We start from the raw sequence: 22,045 nt of genomic DNA, 5'->3' as shown, positions 1-22,045 counted from the left end.
ACGGGTTCAGTCCTCAGGCCAGTCAGAACGACCAAGAGCCCTCCCTATAACTTGTAATTATCAGACCAATTACTGGAGCTGCGTTTTAATGAGCCTTAGGCTCGCTGTCATGGCTGGGAATTTAGAATCAAGGTTTCTTGCCTGAATCCATCTGGGGCCCAGTGAAAGGGCCTTGGGACCACTCCCAGAGCTGGGAGTGTTTAGGGGGCTGGTGGGCTTGGGGACACAGGGCTGAGTGTTGTGGAATGGGGACTTTGGGGCAGATGGCTGAGAGAGTTAAGTGGATGGTGGGCTCAGGGTGGTCGTGGAGCAGCTGGAGAGAGCTGGGGAGCATGGTGCCCACCCACAGCCTACAGCAATGTTAGGCAGGCCACCTCCGTGGCCCGCGTGACCCTCCTCCCCTGGTGGAAGGAGAGGCAGGATCCATGGGGAAAGGCCCCCCTAAAGAGAAAGAAGGGAGGAGAATCAGAGTCTGCAAATTGCTTGCATGTCTGAGAAAGGTCTGTTAGCTTCTGGGGGGGGCAACAACCCAGTTTCCAAAAAACAACCTTGAGTCAAATGATTTGGTAATATTTTGGGGCAGTGGTGCCCTTAGGCTGCAGAGATGACCCAAATAAGGGTTTTTCTTAAAGAGACCCAAAGGCACGAAAGTTGGAAAGTTCCTCACCTTGAGATATCTCTGCTTAACTACCTTGTACGAGGTTCACCCGGACAGGGCCAGTCATGGCCCAGGTCTCCGAGGCAAAGACTCTTGCTGGGTAATTGCCCATTACAACCCCTTTATACTTGCTGTGTCCTTCTGGAACTCCTTCCATGGAAGCATTCACAGAGCTTGGGCTCAGCCCTACACCTCCAAGGCTGTGTCTGGGTAGGCTAGAGGTAGACCTAGCCTCTGCTTTTTGACTTTGACCTGGTTTTAGCAACAGCCCCCTGAAGGACAGAAGTGAACTGTTTGGAAGTATCTGCAGGGATTGTTCCAGCCTCTGGCCCAGTAGGAGGCAAGTGGCTGGATTAGAGCCCTGGGCCATGATGGCAGAACCCTTGAGCAGGGACCCAGTCCCTTCATGGAAGAGAGAGCCAGCCAGGACTCCGGGACGCGTTTTGCAGACCCAGTCTGAGGACTGGTTCAGAGTTGCACCTGCTTTGTTATTGAATTTATGGTCCATGGGTCTGTAGCCTTTTTCTTAAAGAAGCTCACTAGGAATAGACCCTTCACCTAGTCTGGTGAATCACATCCATTCAGCAAATCCTTCCCATCCTGGCACTGGGCCAGGCCCAGGCCCAACTACCCCTTGATGACCACCTCAGAGAGACCTAGTCCAACAAACCTGCCCGAGGTGTCTGTCAAGTGTTGAGTGCAGCGCTGGGCCTGGAGAGGGGTGGGTAGAGCAAAGAAGGCTCAGAGACATGGTCAGGTGCTAACTGTCAAGGCACAAGCTATAGCGTATGTTTCCTGTAACTGCTGTAACAAATGACCACCAAGTTGGTGCCTTGCAGCAACAGAAGTGTATTCTATTTCTAATCTGGAGGTTAGAAATCTGAAATCTGGGGGTTGGTGGTGCCCCCCTCATTCAAAGACTCCGGGGAGAATTCTTTCTCCTCCCTCCCCCTCCCTCCGCACTCCTGGTGGCTCCTGGTTGGCATTTCTTGGCTTGTGGCAGCATCACTCCCATCTCTGCCTCCTTCTTCACGTGACTGTCTGCTATCTGTGTCTGTGTGTCCTCTCTTCTCATAAAAACACCAGTCATTGGATTTGGGCCCACTCGAATCCAGTATGACCTTGTCTTGGGATCCTTAACTAATTACATCTCTGAAGACTTTATTTCCAAATGAGATCACATTCTGAGGTCCTGGGTAGACACAAAGTTGGGGGGGTACACTACACAGATGGCTTCCCAGGTGGCTCAGTGGTAAAGAATCTGCCAGTCAATGCAGGAGACACAGGAGACGCAGGTTCGATCCCGGAGTTGAGAAGATGCCCTGGAGGAGGAAATGGCAACCCACTCCAGTATTCTTGCCTAGGAAAGCCCATGGACAGAGGAGCCTGGCGGCTACAGTCCATGGGGTCGCAAGAGACAGACACGACTCAGCACAGCACGGTACAGCACACTACACAGAGAAACCCAGAGCCATTCATCTATAACAAGAGTACGTGGAAGGCTTCCTGAAGAAGGTGGCATTTGAGTGAGGCTTAGAGCACATCAAGAGTTTCAACCAGCAGAGGTGGGGGAAGGGTAACCCACAAGCAAGAAACCAGTGATGAGAGATTGTACACCTGGCTGAAACTGGGGATGGGAGGCAGAAGGGAATGAAAGAAAAATAATGTTGCATGGACTAGGGATTAGGGGAAGGAATAATTTGTGTCTCACACTCTGAATTAGGCCAGTACTGATGAGATTAGGAAAAAGGAGAAAGGGGAGAGAAGGGTCCAGACAGGTAATCTTGCAATCCAGAGTCATCAGGCCAAAGTAGCTGCATTAAACAATTGATATGTCATGAAAGTCACACAGCTAGGGTGACATGGGAAACAGCAGTGGTTTACTTCTCCCCTTCTCACCCAGAATGCAGCCTTTGCCAAGAATTTCTAGGAAAAGTACCAGGTTCTCATCTAATGCAGTTTGGGAGCAGGAAAGTAGGCTACCTGTCCTAACTGTGGCATCTAGGAAATTCTTTCAGCATGCAGCGTCTGGTCCTTGGGTTTCAAACAATGGGCTTTACAATTTGGACTGTCAGCTGAATAGACAAACACCTCCCTTTTACTGCCCCACCCACTTCCCCTGGGGAACAAAGGTGCCCACATCTGGGACCACGCCCCTTGTGACCAGGCTCACCTGGGTTCTAGACCTGACTTTGCTACAACCCTGAAAAAGTCACTCCCTTCTCCAGGCTGCAGCTAAGAAGCACACCTGTAAAAATGAAAGGGGACGCAATGATCCCTAAGACCCTGGCATGCTCTAAAATTCTGTTACGGCTCCTGTTAGTAGCTTCCCTAGTAGCTCAGATGGTAAAGCATCCGCCTGCAATGCAGGAGACCTGGGTTCCATCCTGGGTTGGGAAGATCCCCTGGAGAAGGAAATGGCAACCCACTCAGGTATCCTTGCCTGGAAAAGCCCATGGACAGAGGAGCCTGGCAGGCTACAGTCCATGGGATCACAAAGAGTCGGACACGACTGAGAAACTAACACACACATGGCTCAGCCATCCCCGGAAAGCAACCTTGTGCCAAGTTCTCTGCAAAAGACATTTGTCCTCATCACTGCAGATCTGAGCCTTTTGTGCTGTGCATCAGATCCCACTGAATGAAAAAGCAGCAGCTCAGAGTTGGAAAATGTGCCCTCAGTTTGTAGACAGCCTCACGTCCATTTCTAAACCCCTTTAACAGCCACCAGGTAGCCGACTCTGTGATTTATTTCAACTCTTGCAGGAAATGTTAGTGTTTTCAACTTGTGGCTTCCAAGAGAACGAAGGGCCCGAGTTTCCCAATTAACACGTCAAGTGGAACTTGCAGGGTATATCCTAAAATCAGAGCATGCTCCCTAACCTGGAAATACTGACCCTGGGTCAGGATGTCCATCGTCCATCTACCTGGGCATCTGCTCATTCTTGGGCAGATTCCAAGTTCTTCTGAACTTTCTGCATTTCAGAGCCTTGGCCATTGGTTTATCCCCCACCCAGAGCCCTTCCAGTCTCTGTATCAAAATAGTTACTTTCTCTGTACCATCTTTATCTTGTTATTTGCTGAGAAACGATCCTTACCACTTTGAGAAAACTATCTTGGCCATATTGATGAGAAGGGAGCCATTAGCCATCCTTTCCCCCAAGGAAAGAGATCCAGTTGTTGTCCTCACTACAACTTGTCCCTAGAGTCTTCATCCCAACCTGCCACTCTCAAAAGCCCACATAGTTATGGGCACCTGGGCTCGAATGGTTCCAGACCCAACCTGTTCTTCTGTATCCTCAGGCCGAAGCACAACCTTACCTAGAATGTTGTAAGATGTTCTCCTTGCTCCCTTTAGAAGACACACTCAAAAAAAAGCCCAAGTATATACGATGCTTGAAAGGGAGACATTTGAAACATATTATTCAGATGAACCAAGAAGGTTGGGAAAGAGTTGAAGCCAAATGAAAAGGAGACAAGCAAATCTGTTTAGATACTAGCGTTCCCAAATGCACACTCGTCTGCCGTGAGATGAGTGAGGTCCCTTAAAAGGCATGAAGTCTTATTAAAGTTCTGGATTCTCGAAAAGAAAGTGTTAGGGGACTTCCCTGGTGGTCTGGTGGTTAAGACTCCGTGCTTCCACTGCAGGGTGCACGACCTGGTCTAGGACGTAAGATCCCCTGTGCTACACGGCACAGCCAAAGATAATTTTTAAAAAATTATAATTAAAATTTACAAAATTTTTTTTAAATGCCAAATACCAGAATAGTTTAACAAATGAGTGGTTGGTGGGAACTCATTCATTCATTCCACAAGTCTGTGGTGCACCCTAGGTGTGCCCAGCACTGTTCTAGGCATAGAGATATGGCAGCGGTGAGCAAAGCAGACACCAGTCCCCACCCAAGTGGAGTCGGCAGTTTGGTGAGGGAGACAGATAAAAACAGGATACAGAAAACAGCCCGTTACATCACAGTAAGGAGGAAACAAATGAGGTCCAGTGACAGACCTGATGGGAATGGAGGGAGCAGCGTTCCAGGTAGAGGGAAGAGACAGACAAAGAAATGTACCTGGGATATCTGGGGAGCTGGGAGGGGGCCACTGTGGCTGGAGCAGAGTGAGTAATGAGGGCTGCAGTGTAGGGGGCAGGGGATGGGCCAGTAATGGGGGGTCAGGGAGCAGAACAGGAAGGGGTGGGGTGGGAGAGCAGGGCAGGAGACTGGGAGCAGGGCAGGGGGCGGGCTGGGGGAGCAGGGCAGGGCAGGTAGGGCCAGCAGTCTCTAGAACCGGCTCTGGCTTTGGCTCCAAGTGAAGCTGGGAGCTGTTCTGCAAAGGGAAGTAGAAGTGACAGGATCTAACCCAAGTCTCTGCCAGGTCACTTAGGGAGGTGGGGTCGGGGGGGGTGGAGGGGGTGGCAGGCCAAGGGCAGGAGAGGGGTTGGGGTGCTTCTTGGGCTCCTCTAAGTACTTGAGACCAGACTTGCCTGGCTCCCTTCTGAGGGCATTCTAAAGCTTGAGTCTGCTCTCAGCTTGGTGCTTGGATCTGAGAAGACACTGCTGTTGATATCTTTAGTCCAGTGGAAGTATGTGGGCTGAAGGGAGATCTGGGTAGGCTGGTGTACCCCTGGAGGGATGGGTGCGAGTCTTCCGGGATCCAGGCCTCAGAGTCTGCTGGGGAAAGCTCCGCTCAGCAAGCCGTGATCTGTGCTTGCGGATGCCTGGGGTGAAAAATGGTGACACGGCTCTTGGGGAACTGTGACTATGTCAAATTCATTCCTCGATTTAGGCAGCTGGGCTTAGGGCTGCCACAGGGAGCCACATTAACAAGGTTTTCTCTGGTGGCACTTACGTCCTGGTGTGATGATCGTCTCCAATAAAGCCCCTGATGCTCTGGAAAGAGGAGTCAGCTTCAGTAAGATGACTTTAATGGCAACAGAAATTTAACTCCCTCTGCAAAGAAAATGAAAGCAACTGTATTGGTGCCCTGAGCAAAGCATCCTGGTGTGATGATCGTCTCCAATAAAGCCCCTGATGCTCTGGAAAGAGGAGTCAGCTTCAGTAAGATGACATTAATGGCAACAGAAATTTAACTCCCTCTGCAAAGAAAATGAAAGCAACTGTATTGGTGCCCTGAGCAAACTCCCTCTGCAAAGAAAATGAAAGCAACTGTATTGGTGCCCTGAGACACTTTTCAGTTCTACTATGTCAAGGGAGCCCAGGAGCATTGTAGGCAGTATCGGTCAACACTTTGAGAAGGTCCTTGAGCAACTGGGGGGCACCCAGGGAGCAGGCTCCAAATGACAAGGACCAGAAGCCATGACTTAGGTGGGATGGCCAATCCAGAAGCATTTGGTTGACTGCTTCAGGGGCTGGAGACAGTATCAGCTGCCTTCCAGGTGGATGGAGGTCCACACGAGGCTGGGGCCCGGGAGCACCTTCCCACCCTCTAGAGCTTTTCTGGGGTCAGCAGGCTGCAGTGAGGGAACTGTGGATTCTTGCATCAGGAGAGGTTGGGTTCTGGATGATCACCTGGGTCCCTTCCACCCCATTGATTCTGTGAACCATTGGTACTAGAGTGATGTCAGTGACCCAGACAGAGTCAGGGGCCAAGAGGAAGAGAGGCCACCAGCTTCAATCGACCAATGCTCAAAAATTAAAAGAAGACAGCCCTTCTCAGCCTGACCTCAGCAGAGTCCTTCAGGGGCTGGGTCATTCCTTTGGTGGGGTTTTTCCAGGATGCTGGAGAGAGAAGAGGAGGAATAGGAAGGTGCAGGCCTGTGTTCACATCCTTCATTCTGGCCATCAGTCATAACTTAGACCCGAAATGGATGCTGAGGGCTTCCTTGGGCTCCCCAGACAGCTTGAGACATTGGTGCATACCCTGTGTGACTGTGGTGGCCTACAGGATTGACTCCACAGGGCTTTTTCACATTCATTGTCCTGTCTAGGCCCAGAGGCAGGTGTGATCAGCAACCCATTGCTTTTCTTCTTTTCTTTTTTCCAATTAAAAAATAATTTTTAAATTTTTATATCCTTTTTAAAGGTTACTTTCCATTGACCATTATTGCAAAATGTTGGCTGTATTCCCCGTGTTATACAGTACATTCTTGAGCCTGCCTTATACCCAATAGCGTGTACCTCCCCTCCCCCATCCTTATATTGCTGCTCCCACCCAGTGGTAACCACTCATTTGTTCCCTATATCTGTGAGTCTGCTTTTTGCTGTTATATTCACTAGTTTGTTGTGTTTTTTAGATCCCACATGTAAGTGATATCATATAGTGTGTGTCTTTCTCTGACTTATTTGACTTTGCATAATGCCCTCCAAGTGAGAACATTTCATTCTTTTTTATGACTGAGTAATATTCCAGCGTGTGTGTGTGTGTGTGTGTGTAGATATGGATATAGATATAGATATACACCACATCTTCATCCACTCCTCTGTTTATGGACACTCAGGTTGCTTCTGTATCATGGCAATCGTAAATAACACTGTTATGAATATTGGGGTGCATGTACCTTTTCGAATTAGTGTCCTTGATTTTTTTTTCCCAGATATATACCCAGGAGGGGAATTGCTGACTGATAGGGCACCCCACTCCAGTACTCTTGCCTGGAAAATCCCATGGATAGAGGAGCCTGGTCGGCTGCAGTCCATGGGGTTGCGAAGAGTCGGACACGACTGAGCGACTTGACTTTCACTTTTCATTTTCATGCATTGGAGAAGGAAATGGCAACCCACTCCAGTGTTCTTGCCTGGAGAATCCCAGGGACAGGGGAGCCTGGTTGGCTGCCGTCTGTGGGGTCGCACAGAGTCGGACACGACTGAAGCGACTTAGCAGCAGCAGCAGCAGCAGGGTAGTTCTATTTTTAGTTTTTTGGGAACCCTCCATCCTGTTTTCCACAACGGCCATCAGCAAGTGAAGTGAGTTGCCCTGGATGGTTGGCCTAAGGCAGATTTCAAACCCAGGATTTTAGCTTCAACACTAGGCCCTTTCCCTCTGGGTCAAATATTATCAGCCTGGCCCAGCCCACCCCAGTCAGGGTTATGGAGAGGTCAAGTGACAAGCTGTTCAATAATGGGAACTACCTAGTACACAGAGGGTTCTGGAAAGAGAATTGATGAGCAGTCCAGGAGTCAACAGGATGTACTTAAGTTTGACCTCACCAAAACATTTTTTTAAGCACTGAGCAGCAGTATTTGCATACAATGAGTGGGTTACTTTCCAAAGGATTAAGGTAGTCATTGGTTATCAGGGTTTGCTTTGAACACGTAACTGATAAGCAGGAAAGCAGCACAGTTGTATTTCATGCATTTACAGCCAGGGTGGCACCTCTAGCTGGAAGCCAACTTTGAGGAATGAGTGAGTGCCGGCTTATTCCATCTAAACTCGAGGTCACCCAGCTGGATCCTCCCAAGTGACCTAGAGCTCTGATAATTCAGAGAAGGGAGAGATCACTGTAAATTAAGGAAATCTCAGAAGACTTCTTGAAGGAGGTGGCAACTAAAGGGTTTGCAGTAAGTCTTAAACTTTTGCTGGTTGTGGAGCCCTTTGAGAATCTGGAGAAAGTAATATAAACCCAGTCTGAAGAAGAATGCACAAAGAGACAAATTTTTATACTTTTAAGAGATCATTGGGTCCCCCTGATGCCTGTTCCAGACACCAGGTTAAGAACCTCTGGACTGGATCCAATCAAAACCCATCCAACAACTTGAGGCTCTGATTCAGGGCCCAGAACTGGAGCCTATGTCAGAGGCAGGAGACTCTGGAGTACTGCAACCCAAAGCCAAGGTCAAGCCAGAGTGGACAATACAGATTTGTGGCCCGGTAATACTTAATGCCAACAAGAGTCAGCCTGGCAAAGGTCACTGGGCTCAAGCTTTCCTGACTCTGTTGGCCACATCCTGTTTTGGGGAAGTCGATCTTGAAACCCCTTTTCAGTAGCCTTTCAAGGAAGGGGCTAAGAAAGCACTTTGAGCAATGAACCATATGATTATTTTGTCCACATTGAAACATACTCCTGGGAAGTGCTTACAGATACCTGTCTGCATTTCAGTCTTCTACAGAGCTCTGGGCCATCTGAACCCCAGCAGCCTCAAGGCAGACCCCAACACCAGTTGAGGTTTTAGGACCGAGTTTTCAAACTGGGTTCCAAAGCACCCAAGGGATTCCAAGAAGGTGGGACCCCATGGGAGGTGGAACAGATGGGATTCCCAGGGGTCCTCATCTCCATTTAACTCACTCAGCTTCCTTAGGTCTTGTAGCTTAGAATTCTGTGTGAGATTTTTGTGTGTATTTTGAAAGGATGCCATTACTTAGAAGGAAAACATAAGGCTTGAAAGGAACTATTCCGGGAAGTTACTTAGGACACACTTCTCTTGTCGTTCAGTCGCTAAGTCCTGCCTGACTCTGCACCCCCATGGACTGCAGCACGCCAGGCTCCCCTGTCCTTCACTATCTCCCGGGGTTTGCTCAGATTCATGTCCATTGAGTCGGTGATGCTATCTAATCATCTCATCCTCTGCCTCTCCCTTCTCCTTTTGCCTTCAATCTTTCCAAGCATCAGGGTCTTTTCTCTTAGCTGCTCCTTACTTGGAGCTTCATTGGAAGCTCAGCTGGTAAAGAATATGCCTGCAATGCAGAAGACCCCAGTTCAATTCCTGAGTTGGGAAGATTGGCTAGAGAAGGGATAGGCTACCCACTCCAGTATTCTTGGGCTTCCCTGGTGGCTCAGATGGTAAAGAATCCACCCACAATGTGGGAGACCTGGGTTCAATCCCTGGGTTGGGAAGATCCCCTGGAGTAGGGAACAGCTACCCACTCCAGTATAATGGGAATCTGCCATGTGTCATTTCATTGGGTCCTCAACTTTGGGTTCTTTACTCCAAGGTGAAGAAGCATGCCTTTCTAGCTTGTGCCTTTGCCCCTCAAGGGAGGGTTCCCTCTTCTCGCCCAGGCATATAGAACCCCAGGCCCTGCTCAGCCCTCAACCAGGCCCCCCACACCACCACTAAGCAACCCAGGAGCTAGAAGCCCTAATTACTCCACCAGGACTGAGCCAGCCTCCGAAGGGAACCCAGCCCACATTCAGCTCCCAGCCTGGGGGAATGCGACTTGGCCACTCCAGCCCCAAAGCCAAGGACTGGCCCGTGGACAGTGTCACAGCTGCTGAGGTCTTTCAAGTTGTGGAGACCAGCCCACTGGCCAGAGCACTCTTGCCATTCATGATGCTAGCCAGGGCTGCTGGGAGCCAGTTCCTAATCCTTTAAATCCTAGGAAGCCTCCCAGCAACCTGCTGTGTGACCTTGGGTAATAACCATCTCTCTGGGCTTCCCCCATCTGAAAAACGAAAGTATGAAGATTCCGTGAAATAATATATGTAAACCTCCTAGTTCAGCACCAGAGGTTTTGCAAGAAATGATGGCTCCTTCTGGTTGGCATGGGGGCGGAGAGAAAGCGGACACCCCCAGCCCTGGCTTGTTGGCCCAAGTGCTCTGCTGGGCACAGAGGCAAAGAGCCCGCTGGCCAGACTCAGTCTGGTTCTGGGAGTCGGCAGGAAAGGGAGAAATTTGCTCCTGTCACAGAAGCCCTTGGGAATTTTAGCTCTTGACCCTGTCTAGAAGTCAGTAAGAATGAATCACTCTTCCCCAGGGAGGGCTCAGAGCCTGGCATCGTCCCTCATACTGGAGGCCCCTTTCCTCGTGTTCAAGGGCTGGTCCAATACAGGCCCCTCTCCAGTCCAGGCACAGAGGCTGGTCAAAGGCCGGGCCTCTGCTCTGGTCCTGGCTGCCCACTCCGCAGACAGCCACCCAGCTTCCCCATTAGTCATCTTCACCTCTGTGTCCAAGTAGCTCAATTGGTCAGGGTTGGGCTGCGGTGAGGCCAAAGTCATGGGTTACCATGGCAACTCCCCATGCTTGTGGCTGCTTGTTGCCATGTGTCTTCTCCAAAAGGCTGTGAGATCCTTGGGAGGCCAGGGATGTGTCCTCTTACTCCCTGAGTGTCCTGAGCACCCAGCAGTATCTGGGACTCAGTAGGCACTTCATAAATCTTTGTTGCTTGCGTGAAAGCATGACTGATCCATCATAGCGAGTTAGAATCCATGTCTACTGAGCACCTACTATGTGCCAGCACCTGACACGTAATAAAGTCATTTATTCCTCACAGTGAGCTCTAGTGTGGGCAGTGCTGTCTTCTTTTTTTCCCAATTGGTATCCCCCTTGTTTTTATTTATTTATGGCCGCGCTGGGTCTTCGTTACTGCAAACGGGCTTTCTCTAGTTACAGTGAGCAGGGGCTTCTCTTGTTACAGAGCATGGACTTTAGGGCACGCGGGCTTCAGAAGTCGCAGCTCCTAGGCTCTAGAGCTCAATGGTTGTGGTGCACCAGACTTAGTTGTGCCAAGGCATGTGGGATCTTCCCAGACCAGGGATCGAACCCATGTCCCCTGCGTTGGCAGGTGGATTCTTAACCACTATACCAACAGGGAAGCCCTATCATCTTTTTCACTGGTCCAGATTCTGAGGGTCCATAGCAAGATCACACAGCTTGTGACAGACCGCGTGGGATTTGAACTCTGGGCGTCTGCTCTTGAACCAGTGAGTTTTGTGGCCTCTCAGTTAATCATTTTACAGAACAGATCACATTGACAGCCCTGAGCAGAGTCCATGCAACGTGTGCTTTTAGCTGCTGGGAATTTAAATGGGTCTAAAGGACATGAGCACAAGCCTGGCTCCCGGAGATCAAACAGTGTTGTCCGGACTCAGTCTCGCCTTAGGCAGGCCCTCCCCACCCTGGGACTGCTCACATCTGCCCCTTGCTGCCTTAAACCCCCTCAGCTCCCAGTGGAGCAAGCAGATCAGTATCTTCCTCCCAACTTTTCCAGGGTCCAGGAGTTGAGTCTCTCTGATTGTGGCTGGATTGGGCTGAAGCAGACACTGGCAATGGTGTAATCGCTAGTTGGCCAGCTGTGGGTCTCGCGCGTGACTCTGAGCTAGAGGAACAACCAAGCCACAGCATGTAAGTGTGGAGGTGGACTTCTGTGGGGGACATGGGGCTGCTGCTGCCAGGAGCAAGGGGATCAGGAGTGGATGTCTAGTATTCCTTCTTAAGGAGGAACCAATTCAGTTTTTCATCTCAGGCACAAACGTCCAGGAGCTCCAGGCATTTCTTAGCCAGTCCTCCCAGGTCTAGTCCTGAAGACCTTATCAGGTCATTTACTGACATGCGTGTTAAGTCGTTCAGTCATGTCCAACTGTGCGATCCGATGGACTGTCGCCCACCTGGCTCCTCTGTCCATGGAATTCGCCAAGCAAGAATACTGGAGTGGGTTGCCATTTCCTGCTCCAGGGGATCTTCCGCACCCAGGGATTGAACCCGAGTCACCTGTGTCCCTGAACTGCAGGCAGATTCTTTACCACTGAGCCACCAGTCCTGCAGACCTTATCAGGTCATTTACTGACACTTACCAACAAAAAAGACAGGATAGACTTTTCTGGCTTGAACTGAAACCTGTCTGCTCTCAGGGAGTTTGCACCTCAAAGAAGCCTTCTGAGCAGCCACTTATGGTGGTCCAGCAGGTTGTCAACAAACTTTCTTGGTATCCTTTTCTGGAAGATGTAAGGCCACTTGGACAGGAAAGTAAAGGAGGCCCCTTTGCTACTGTTTCTACTCACGCTTCCCCGGGTGTGAGAAGCTGGCTCTCTGATGCAGAGTCCTTCCAAGGTTGGAAGCAGAGTCTCTGGGTGCCTTTAGATCTCTCCCAGGGGCCTGGGGACAGTGTCAAACTCAGCTGGCTGGTCCAGCATGCCCTGAGCTCTCACAGGCCCCATCCCAGGTCATCATGGGGAGTTGGGGCTGGAGCCAGCGTGACCACAAAGGGCAGCGTGACCTTCCTGCAGGCAGGCAGACACACCCACATGGAGTCAGGCCACCCTCGACTCCCACATGCCATGTCCTCATGTCTCACTTGGCAGAGGGGGCAGCCTTGCCTCACCTCCCCAGGCCACTTCTCTGGTGAACCCACAGCGAGGCAGTAGGGGTCCTCCTGCCAGGGTCACGGGGCAGTGTGGGCTGGGAACAGCTTTGCCCTCCTCCTCCTCCTGACTGGCTGTGCTGGTTTGGGGGCCAGCTCTTGCGCCTTCAGGTTGGCAGGTATGTGTGTGTGTGTGCATGAGTGCACATGTGTGTGCACCTAAGTTTAGCTTTATTTCTTTTTTAAGGAGCTGGTATACAGTTGTGATTCAGATTTTGAGCTCAGGAGTCAACAAACCAAAATTCACATGCATGCTCTTCCACTCACTTGCTAAGTGGCCCTAAGCAAGTTATTAGACCTCTCTGAGCCTTAGTTTCCTCATTTATAAAAGGAGATTTCAATGAGATACTGTATGAAAAGTCCTGGTCGTGAAGATGAGGCTGTGGCTCCTGTTTGACTGTTCCTTGCAACCCCTCTCGTGCACCCTCTACAAAAGCCTCTGGGGCATATCTTTATGACAGAGAGTTGTTGTTGCTGTTGTTTTTTTAAATATTTATTTATTTATTTATTTATTTAGCTGTATTGGGTCTTAGTCGCAGCTGCATGTGGAATCTTCCCAGAACAGGGATTGAACCCGCGTCCCCTGCACTGCAAGGCAGATTCTTGACCACTGAGCCACCAGTCGTGTCCAACTCTTTTACCACCCAGTGGACTAGCCCACCAGGCTTCTCTGCCCATGGGATTTCCCAACCACCAGGGAAGTCCAATAGAGGGTTTGTTTTAAGTGATGCTGACAGGTTAGCATGAGGGAGGGCCTGCCGTGCCACTGGAAGCCCACAGACTTGGGAGACAAACTCCAGTTTCAGACCCAGCTCTCCGGCTCTCCACCTCTCTGCCTGAGCTTCCCGCAGCTGTGCTAAACAAACCATACACTCAGCGGCTTAAAAATCACGTTCATTCTCTCGCGGTTTTGGAGGTCAGGAGTCCAACAGTGGTCTCACGGGCTAAAATCAAGGTGTCAGGGCTATGTGCCCTCTGGAGGCTGGAGTGAAAAATCCATGTTCTCGCATCTTCCAGCTTCTAGAAGCTGCCCACATTCCTTGGCTCATGGCCCCTTCCTCCACCTTCAAAGCCGTCAAGATTGCATCACCCTAACCCGGCTTCCGTGGTCACATCTCCCTCTCTCTTCTGTCTCTTTCTGCCACTTCTCAGGCCCCTTGTTATTACACTGAGCTCACCTGGATAATCCAGGACAGTTTTTCTATTTTAAAGCCAGTTGATTAGCATATTTAATTCCATCTGCAGCCTTAAATCTCCCTTTCCTGTGTAAGTTAACATAGTCCCAGGTGCTGGGGTTTAGGATATGGGCATCCTGATATGCTCAGGGCTTCCCTGGTGGCTCAATAGTAAAAGAATCCACCTGGCAACGCAGGAAATGTGGGTTCAACCCCTGGGACTGGGAAGATCCCCTGGAGAAGGAAATAGCAACCCATTCTAGTATACTTGCTTGGAGAATTCCATGGACAGAAGAGCCTGACAGGCTACAGTTCATGGGATCCCAAAGAGTCAGACACAGTTGAGTGACTGAAAAACAAATTCTGGTGTGCTCAGTTGCTAAGTCATGTCCAACTATTTTGCGACCCTATGGACTAGCCCACCAGGCTTCTCTGCCATGGAATTTCCCAGGGAAGAATACTGGCATGCGTTGCCATTTTCTCCTCCAAGGGCATCTTCCCGACCCAGGGATTGAACTTGCATCTCCTGCATCGCCTGCATTGGCAGACAGATTCTTTACCACTGAGCCACCTGGGAAGCCTTTGACGTTCTGGAGGAAGTCATTATTCTGCTGGCTACACTCTCTGAGCCCCAGTTTTCTCATCTATTATATGACAGTGCTAGTCTCAACCTCCCAGGAGACTGTTGCCAGCCAGGGGCTCAGAAAACACTGGCTGGATAAGCCCCGAATACCTGCCGAATGCAAACTTCTTTTCCAGGTGCCATCCACCCTCACCAGGCACACAGAGAGGCTGGCAGTGTGGCTAGGGCAGTAGAGTGTCATTTGTGGGATTTGTCCTTGGAGGACAAAACGGCAACAGGGGATCTGAACTGACCCCACGCTGGGTTGGCAGCTGCTCCACAGAAAAGAAAACTATGGGTCATCCTGGAAGGCTTCTTATGGGGGTGGATCTGACAGTGGGGAAGGGTGTGCAGGGGGCTCTCCTAGGTCACAGGGACCGGGTGGGCATCGCAGGGGAAAAGCACAGGTCCCTCTTCTGGCTAGCTGGGAGAACGGACCCATGGCTCTCAGTGACACTGAGGCATGATAGACACTTTGATGGAGTGGGATGCAGCTCTGAGCAAAGGGAGGGGTTTCCAATCAGTCTTTGCCATTGTTAATAAAACTCTTCCTACACACTAAGTGGAACTTCCCTGGTGGCTCAGACGGTAAAGAACCCACTGGCTGATGCAGGAGACACAAGTTCAGTCACTAGATTGGGAAGATCCCCTGGAGAAAGAAACTACAACCCACTCCAATATTCTCGCTTGGGAAATCCCATGGACAGAGGAGCCTGGCGGGGCTACAGTCCATGGGGTGGCAAAGAGTTGGACATAACTTAGCAACTAAACAACAACAACACATTAAGTTGTTTACAGGAACAATCTGATTTGCTCCTCAGAACAACTCAATGAGGGAGGAACTATGTCCCTATTTTATTTTTTTTTAATTAAAAAAATATTTATGTATTTGGCTATGCCAGGTCTTCATTGCAGCACTCGAGGTCTTCAGTTGTGGCATAAAAAATCTTACTTGCGGCATGTGGGATCTAGTTCCCTGACCAGAGGTGGAACCCCGGCCCCCTGCATCAGGAGCATGGAGTCTTAGTCACCGGACCACCAGGGAAGTCCTGTGTCCCTATTTTAAAAATGAGAAAACAAAGCCTCACAGAAGTTAAATGCTTGCTTAACAGCACACACAGTCCTGAGATCTGTATCCAGGCAATCTGGCTTCTGGGGAAGGAAGGCTGGCAACGGCTAGGAGCAGGGTCTAAAGTGAGGCATCAAGACTGAGGTGGAGGCCATGGAAGGCGAACATTCCAGGCAGAGGGGATGAGCATGTCTGGAAAGCCGGAGATAAGAGAGTCTGGCCTGGCAGAGCTCATAGAGCCCGGTGGCCATGGGCTGGAATCGGGGCTTGATTAGAAGAGCACTGTTGCTGTTTAGTTGCTAAGTCGTGTCTGACTCTTTTGCAACCCCATGGACTGTAGCCCGCCAGGCTCCTCTGTCCATGGGATTTTCCAGGCCAGAATATTGGAGTGGGTTGCCATTTTCTTCTCCAGGGGATCTTTCCGACCCAGGGGTCAAACCCATATCTCCTGCCTTGCAGGTGGATTCTTTACCAATGACTCACCCACCTGGGAGGCCCTAGAAGAGCATTAGGGAGCTACGAAGGGTTTCTACAGGTTGCATGACCAGGCAGGTGAGGGAAGCCTGAATTTCCAGCAGGATTCTCTGCTGTTGGAGGGCTGGGGCACTCTCTGAGGACCACTGAAATCCACTTTCTGCAGGGCTGGTGCTAAAGGGAAACCCCACCTTGCCTGGCTTCCTGGGCCGAGGCCCACGTGGCTTTGCTGTCAGCATCCTGGCCTTTGCAGGATGTGCTGACCAGGTCATTTCCCGTTGCAATGTCCTGCCACTTCCCCTGAGTCCCCCAGCCCTCCAGGCCCAGATCCTCAGTCTGATAGTGTGACGCCAGCCAGCCGGGTCAACTCCATAGTGTTTGACCTTCGTCCAGCAGAGATTAAACTGATTCCTAATTAATAGCCGGTAGGATAGACAGTTACCTTGGCACAGCCTGCAAGTAATTTAAAGCTTGTCTTCAAGAGGCCAGTCCATAAATAATGCTTAATTAGCTGGAGGCTTCCCTAGGACACACCAGCTCAAGGGCCTCTAGGCTTCAGGTTGGGGTCGGAAAGGGGATGCTGAAAGAGTTGCCCCTATAAAAAGGCCGTCATTCTCTACCCTAAACAACAGCTGTATTCTCACCTTCACCAGCAGCTCCCAGAAGTGATGCCAGGGTCCCAGCTCAGCCATTTCCTGGCCGCGCCCTTGATATTGCCAGGACCTTGGTGCCTTATCTCTAAAGTGGGCCAGCAGCTCAGGTCCACAGCCCCTTGTGGACTTGCCTAAATGTATGGGTCTAATTAAGGGGGGATAAAGGATTTTAGAGCTTTTTGGATTGTGGGCCTCACTGTAGCACTTTAGAGAAGCTCCTGACTAAATGCTAACCAGGGCAATGACCGTTACATGCTTACCGTTGCCCCTAAATCCTACATGCCTCCATATTGCCTGCTTTTGCTTTTCCATTGGGAGCACAGACAACCCTCAATTAGCTAGCTGTTGTCAGCTGTCTGTGTGGGAAGTGTCATCCATTCTGCAACAAGGAGAAACTATTGGATTGAGTTTCCTGCAGCCCAGTGAAGGTGTGGAAAGCCCAAGACTTGGCATTCAATCCCCCCACCTCCCCACTCCCCGCCTATGTATGAACACCCTGTCTGGATTCCTGGGTGTGTGACCCTAGCTGTCACACACGACCCCTGGCTCACAAGGGCCCTGGACTTGTCAGTACCCTGCTGTCACCATCTTGAAATTCTCAATAATTTTTTCACCTGACAGCCACACAGTTTCTTTTTTTCTCAGGCCCAACAAGTGGTGTGACTGGTCCTCATGATAGCCATACATCCTGGGCTGTCAACTTTATTCCTCCCAAGGTCCCCTCCAGGGATGTCAGTGCCCATATCACACGTGAGGCAAGATGATTTCATTCATTCCACTCACATATTCACCAGGTACCTGATGACCAAGCCAGGTGCGGGCGAGTGCATGGTGAGCTTACATTGTCGAGTGCGCATTGGGGGAGGGGGACAGACGAAGCAAGCAAGCAAATAACTATTAAACTTTCAGATAGTGACAAAATGCTGGAAAGACAAAACAGGGTGATGCGAGAGACAGGGATTTAGCTATTAAGTCCATGAAATTCTCCAGACCAGAATACTAGAGTGAGTAGCCATTCACTTCTCCAGGGGATCTTCCCAACACAGGGATAGAAGCCAGGTCTCCCACATTGCAGGTGGGTTCTTGACCAGCTGAGCCACCAGGGACCCCAAATATTAACTTCAGTAAAAGAGAAGCTAGAATGGGCTCTGGCGTTATGAGCTGGGTTCTTGGGATGCTTTTGAAAGATCCACGGTCATTTTAGGCTCTCCCAACTTCTTAAAGGACTTGAGTTAGTGGGGTCCACGTAGGGGAGCCAGTGTGTGGGCTCCTTGGGCCCCGGAGACTGTTTACCAGTATGTCCCCACAGCCCCAGCTTCTCACAGTGAAGGCGGAAGCCTGAGTTTGGGAGCAGGGAGGGCTGGCCCCGATTTCCCTGAGCAGCTCTACCTTCTCAACAGGCCAGGCCCCTGCACCTGAGGCTTCTCACCAGCCCTGGCAGCCTGGTGAGGGTTTCTTGCACTTTTGACCTTCCCCACACTAGCAGAGGGAGGCAGGTTTCAAACCTCCCCACTTCCCCAGTGGGATTTGGTGAAGCCCAGAGATGCCAAGTGACTCATTCCAAAGTCACACAGCAAATCAACTCCAGAACAGAGTACTGGCCTTCCTGGCCCCAGCCAGGCGGATTTCCATCCCCAAGGGCAGTTAAGAGCCAGGGGGCTGCAAAGGGTAGGCAGTCCAGGGCCGAAAGGGTGGCCCCCTGCCCTGTAGAGTGAGGGAGAAGCTGGTGGGCAGCCAGGGGACTCTTGGGCATGGGCTTCCACCTGGAAAAGGGGCCTCCAGCGCCCCCGGCCTCGCGTAAAAGGAATGAGCTTCCCAGAGAGCCGAGAGCAAAGGCAGGCACTTCCGACCTGTTGGGCAAAAAGCCCAAAGTCGAGGCCCAGCTCTCTGGTCTGGAAGCCCCCTGGGGAGGCAGACGGTGGGGTGCCTAGCGGAGAGCTGACCCCACATGAGTGGAAGCTGCCAGCCCCCAGGCGTGCTCCGGAGGAGGGAGGCCGCGCTCCAGCTGGGCCGGTGCCTGCCGGGGGGCGGCGGAGGAGGCGGCGGGAAGGTTCACGCCGCGGCCAGCAGACTGGCTGCGTGTTGCAATGTCTGGTGGCGTTTGCAGCATCCTGTCCGTGTGTGCAGCTGGGGGAACCTCGGGCCGGCGCGGAGGAGCGTGTGTGGCTCGCAGGCCGCGCGGCCCGGAGGCTGCTGGCACCTTGCATCTCATTTACAGCTCCGGGTTCAGCCGCAGGTCAGCGGCGCGGGTGACATCACGGCGTTTGTTTACCGCTCTGCCGGAGGGAGGAAGCGCGGGCGGTCCCTGGAGCGGGAGGGGACCTTTTCCTTACCCCGCCCCCACCGCGTGCGACCCCAACCTGGCCCCTCCCCCTCCGCCCTGGCCCCATCCCGTCCACGTCCCGACTCCCGCCCGCCCCCTCCCCATCCACGCCGCGACCCCAACCCCGTTCTCTTCCCCACTGTCCCCTGCCCCTTCTGTATCCCCAACCCCATCCCAACGCGAAGCCCCTTCTAACCCTCCCGAGCCCCCACCTGCGAAGCCCCTCCTCACCCGGCACCTCCGGGACGCAGCCCCGCCCCACACCCTCCCCATCTACTTCCCAGCCCCCTCCCTTCCCCTTTCCACCCTTCCCCGTCCGCCTGCTGGGAGCCCAGCCCCATCCCCACCTAGGAGGACTGCAGCCCTGCCCCACCCACCCCCTCGCGGGCCCCCCGCGGGCCCCACCCTCCGCCCGGCTCGGGGCCCACTTTCAGAAGGACTTCCTGGAGCCTCCTGCCAGATTCGTTGAGGTTTCCCCCCGGCGGCTCCTCCTGCCACCCCCTCACTCCATCATGTGAGCACGGACCGCCTCCCTGCGCGCGGAGCGGGCTGGGGTGGCCCGCCACTTTGTTATTGGAAACTGGCGTGTTTACCCGGGCACGCTAGGTGGGTAGCTGGCCTGCGTGGACCGCCCCAGGCACCCTCTTCCTGAGGAGCCTGGCCACCTGGAACTGTTTCCTCCGTCACCGCCCCCTCCTCCCCCTCCTTAAGCTGGGTGTTTTGGAAGCGGAAGGAACCTGGGGATCATTCTTTTCCTCCTCCGAACCTGGGACTTGCCAAAGCCGGCCTTCCCAGGAGAGGGAGGCCTGGGGTCTCAATTCATGGCAACCCTGCCCTTCCATTTTTTCAGGTCAAACACTTTAGGGTCCTCTGGGCACCCCTCTTCTCCTGGCAGCCCAAACCTGCAGTCTTGCTGAATCCTCCTCCTCCATCACCTTCACCTAAGCACACACCCCCTCCCCTCGGCCCGTTCCCCTCCATCCATCTCGTGGCTGTGGTCACTGCCCTGGTTCTCGACCCCATTCCAAACCCCCAGTGTTGCAGTGGAAACTTGTTCCAGAGTCCAGGTGGAGCTGTCCACTCTCTGTGCACAACCCTCTGAAGGACTTACGACCTCACTAGGAAGCCCCAGCTTCATGTCTCCCACTCAGCTCTTCCACTTGGCCTCCTTGCTGTCCCTTGAACACATCAAGCTTATTCCTACCCCAGGGCCTTTGCACTGGCTCTTCCCTCTGCCTGGAATGCTCCTTCCCCAGATGTCTGCATGGCCTCCTCATTCACTTCCCTTGAGTCTCTGCCCAGATGTTAGCTTATCAGACAGGCTCTCCCTGTCCCCATACCTGCATGCATGCTAAGTTACTTTCAGTTGTGTCCAACTCTTTTGAGACCCTATGGACTGTAGCCTGCCAGACTTCTCTGTCCATGAGATAATACGGGCCATATGGGAGTGGGTTGCCATGTATCTTCCATACCCGGGAATTAAACCCATGTCTCTGATGTCTCCTGCATTGGCAGGCAGGTTCTTTACCACTGAGCCACCTGGGAAGCCCCTCCCTGTCCCCATTCCTGGCTAAATACCACTCCCGCTGCATGATCACTCTCTTCACCCCCCCTACAAAGCTTCCTGTTCCTTTCCTTCACTTTTGGCCACCTTTATATATTGTATGGTCCATCATTGATTGTCTCTTGGTCCCCTTGTTCCCCATACACACCTGAAAGCAAACACCAGGAGAGTGGGGTGAATTTCTTTCCTACTGTACCTCGGAGCCTCCAACAGTGCCTAGCATCCAATAACTATGCCTCACATGAGTGAGTCAAAGAACAAATGAGTGAATGAGGCGGGACGGGGAATAGTGAAAAAGCTTGGCTTCAGAGTTCAGGCTCAAGTGTTGCCTTGAAACTTCTGGCGTCACAGCCTGCAAGGGTTACTCAGCCTGCCTGAGCACTGGAAGTATGGCCCCATTTCTCAGGATGGTAATACTGAAGACATACACTGGGTTGGAGAGTGGTCTGCAAATGCTGCCCCTCTTCTCCCCTTCTTGGCAGCGCCCCCAAGGTCACCTGGCGTTCACCATCAGGAAGTCCAAGTGGAGGAACTGGGACAGTGGTCATGGGGCTTCCGCCAGTGACTCTGGCCTGATTTTCCCCACCCACTCAGTTTTGCCACGTGTGGGCCGAGGGCAGACAGTGGGGAGGCACAGCCCTTGGGTTTCTGGCTGGAAGTGAGACGTTACTCGGCTTTCCCTTAGAGTCAGTCTTGGTTTCCCTGGAGGATTTTCCCAGTGGTCTCAGAACCAGAAAGGTTCACGAGAATCACACTCAGGGATGAGATGGGACTTAACTGAGTTGTCACACTTGGTTTCTGAACTGTAGCTCTTGGCAGGTGGCCGTGTTAGGTTTTGACAAGGGCGCCCTCTGTCCTCAGGGACATGAGGCATTCAACGTGGAGGCATACATCATGTGTCTCAGGGACTGAGAAAAAAGAGATCTGGGAAGTTAAAAAAGCGGGGACATACACAAGGGATATTTATAGCCGCTTTATTCCTAATTGCCAAACCTTGCAACCAAGAAGTCCTTCAGAAGGTGAATGAGTGAATAAACTGTGGGGCCTTCAGACAGGGGCATATTATTCAGTGCTGAAAAGAAATGAACCATCAAAAAGAAATAAACCATCAAGCTGTGAAAAGACACGGAGGAACCACAAGTGCATATTACTAAGTGAAGGAGGCCAGCCTGAAAGGGCTACATCCTAGATGATTCCAGCTATATCCCATTCTGGAAAAGGCCAAACTATAGAAACAGTAAAAAGATCAGTGGTGCCAGGGGTAGGGGGGAAAGATAGGAAACCCTGGAGGATTTTTAGGGCAGCAAAGCTACACTCTCTGATACTACAATGGTGGATACATGTCATTATATATTTGCCAAAACTCAGAAAATACAACAGCAAAAGTGAACCTCACTGTAAACTATGGTCTTTGGGTGATAATAATATGTCAGTGTGCGTTCATCAACTGTAATGTAGGTACCCTTCTGGTGAGTAA

General features: G+C 51.7%; 1 protein-coding gene across 7 annotated transcripts in view; it reads left to right on the top strand.

The window, feature by feature from the left end:
- DHRS3 (dehydrogenase/reductase 3) overlaps positions 1-22,045 on the top strand; it is a 51,240-nt gene that overhangs the window by 4,098 nt on the left and 25,097 nt on the right. Inside the window, exon 1 of one of the 7 annotated variants that reach the window (XM_086344613.1) lies at positions 10,421-11,673. The exons of the other annotated variants lie outside the window; for them this stretch is intronic. The gene's annotated coding sequence lies outside the window, so the exon portion shown is untranslated. Of the gene's footprint in view, positions 1-10,420; positions 11,674-22,045 lie in introns of those variants that run through there. 7 annotated transcript variants of the gene reach the window in all.

The sequence above is a fragment of the Bos grunniens genome, chromosome 16 (genome assembly GCF_055505025.1).
Source record: "Bos grunniens cultivar Pamir isolate PY7600 chromosome 16, Bosgru_T2T1.0, whole genome shotgun sequence".
NCBI lineage: Eukaryota > Metazoa > Chordata > Mammalia > Artiodactyla > Bovidae > Bos > Bos grunniens.
Note: the sequence above shows the minus strand (reverse complement) of the source record. Positions and strands in the feature narration are given on the sequence as shown.